The sequence below is a fragment of the Nerophis lumbriciformis genome, linkage group LG02 (genome assembly GCF_033978685.3).
Source record: "Nerophis lumbriciformis linkage group LG02, RoL_Nlum_v2.1, whole genome shotgun sequence".
Classification (NCBI taxonomy): Eukaryota; Metazoa; Chordata; class Actinopteri; order Syngnathiformes; family Syngnathidae; genus Nerophis; species Nerophis lumbriciformis.
Genome location: NC_084549.2, coordinates 64,865,001 through 64,867,500, shown reverse-complemented (window position 1 = coordinate 64,867,500; position 2,500 = coordinate 64,865,001). Strand labels below are relative to the sequence as shown.

At 26.7% G+C, this 2,500-nt stretch overlaps 1 protein-coding gene across 1 annotated transcript in view; it reads left to right on the top strand.

Annotated features, from left to right (window-relative positions):
* cdh11 (cadherin 11, type 2, OB-cadherin (osteoblast)) overlaps window positions 1–190 on the top strand; it is a 172,977-nt gene extending 172,787 nt beyond the window's left edge. The window contains exon 16 of the mRNA XM_061966574.2: window positions 1–190. This exon is cut by the window's left edge and continues 1,113 nt beyond it. The gene's annotated coding sequence lies outside the window, so the exon portion shown is untranslated.
* The last annotated feature ends 2,310 nt before the right edge of the window (window positions 191–2,500 follow it).

Sequence of the window (2,500 nt, the reverse complement as noted above, 5' to 3'; positions counted from 1 at the left end):
TGTTGCTAACGTGCAGCCGGGACGCCATCATGGAGTCGGAACGCTGCCAAAAATCCACAAACACACTAAAATGTTTTTACTCACGCCCAAGTCAAAAAAAATGTTTTTTTCTCAATTTAATAAAAATCAAAAAAATTAATATTCTGCAAGTAATGTAGCGATTTGCAAGGATAATGAACATTTTATTGATTAAAAAACAATTTACATGTTAAATTAAAAAAAACTATTTTTTGCAAGTAAAAAAAACGATTCGCAAGTGTAAAAAACCGAATTTCTTTAGCTAAAAAAAAACGATTTGCAAATTTAAAAACAAATGTTCGTTATTTGAAAAAAAAAAATTCGCAAATAAAAAAAATGAAAATTTTCTTAAAAAAAAAAAAAAGTATAAAAAATGTTTTCTTTAATGAAAAAAAATGATTCGCAAATAGAAAAAAAAATCTAATAAAAAAAAACGATTCACAAGTATAAAAATCTATTTTTTTTAATTAAATAAAACGATCTGCAAATATAAAAACTATTTTCTTTCAACAAAAAATTGGATTCACAAGCATAAAATCGTTTTTGTTTATTAAAAAAAACATTAGCAAGCATAAAAAAAATTGTCTTTATTAAAAAAACATTTGCAAGTATACAAAAACAACTCTGCAAGTAAAAAAAATTTCCGCAAATCAAAAAAAAAAAGTCAATTAAAAAAACAATTTGCAAGTAAATAAACAATTTTCTTCATTAAAAAAATCATTTACGTGTAAAAAAATAATCAATTTTTTGCAACATTATTCTGCAACTAACAAAATTATTCAAATATAACAATTATTTTCTTTAGTTAAATAAACGATTCGCAAATAGAAAAAACAATTTTCTTTAATTAAAAAAAATAATTTGCAATTAAAAAAACTATTTTCGTCATTAAAAAATAGTATAAAAAGTAGAGTATATAACACGTTTTTATTCTTTTTACAAAAAGTATAAAAACATTTTTCTTTATTTGAAAAAACAATTCGCAAGTAAAAAAAAAAAAAATGTTCTTCATTAAAAAAAGTTACAAAATGATTCACAATTATTAAAAACATTAAAAAAACGGTTAGCAAGCATAAAAAATATTTTCTTCATAAATAAAAGAAAATATTGGTAAGTATAAAAAAGTATTCTGCAAGTAAAAAAATGGTTTCATTAAAAAACGATTCGCAACTCAAAACCTTTTTTTTTCCAATCCAAAAAACAATTTGCAAGTAAATAAACGGTTTTCTTCCATTAAAAAAAATATTCACAAGTAAAAAAACATATTTACTGCTAGTAAAGAAAACGATTTGCAAGTATTAAGACGTTATTCTGCAAGTAAAAAAAAAATGTAATAGTATAAAAACAATTTCCTCTAATTAAAAAAGTTATTCGCAAATATGAAAACTATTTTCTTCCATTACAAAAAACGATTCATGAGTAAAAATCATTTTTGCAAGTAACAAAATGATTCACAAGTATAAAAAACTTTTTTTTTTAATTAAAAACATTTTTTTTTGTATTTAAAAAAAACTTTTTTTTTTAATGAAAAAAACGGTTAGCAAGCATAAAAACAATTTTCTTTATTAAAAAAAAATATTTCTTGCGCATGGTGCCGTCCGCCAAAAATAAAGAAGAAGCAGGGTGGGGTGTAAAATGGCGGACAGAAGAGACGGGAAACTTACAGGTCACCTTACAGGTTGGGCTTGTTTCGCGAACTTCGGGTGCTGGGTGGAATATTACTGCTAAACTTAAGAAAATAGTTTTTATACTTGCAAATCTTTTTTTTAACTAATGAAAGATGTTGGATTTTTTCCACTTGCGAATTGTCGGGCATGAGTAGAAATATTTTTGTGTGTTTGTGGTGTTTGGACAGTCATTTCACTCCACCCTTCATCTTGAACCTTATTTTTGAATTATTGTAATTATTTTTTAATCAGTATTATCATTATTATTATTATTATCACCACTTTCTTTGGCGTCACAGGCTGAACTGGTCGGACTCTCCAGTCCGACCAGTTCAGCCTGCGACGGAGTTACGATTTTTCTTTGCTGCTTGTTTTTCTTCTTCTTCTTCTTCTTCTTCTTTCAGCCTCTTTTTTATTCTTCTTCTGTCGAGTTTTATGGTACCGATTTGTACGATTTTAAAAGTTATTATTTGAGTATACATGCAGAATATTCCAGTATTACAGCGGGAGAGGGGAGGAAAAAAAGAAATGATTCAGCATCACACTTATATTTTCTCAACATTGTACCGTTGCTTTACTATGTGCTTCAATCTCCGGAGCGAAAAAAAAACCCAACAAAAAACTTTGAAATAAATACTGTTTTTATGAAATGATACTGGACTACACTTTGTCTTCCATTAATACCATTTTCATATCTTCCATGTTGCTATTGTTCCTCTAAATCAGTGTTTTTTAATTGGCTTCTCTGTACTCAGTTGTAATGCACTTTTCCACCACTTGTGGCAGTAGTGACAACCTCAAACGAACAGAAGGAG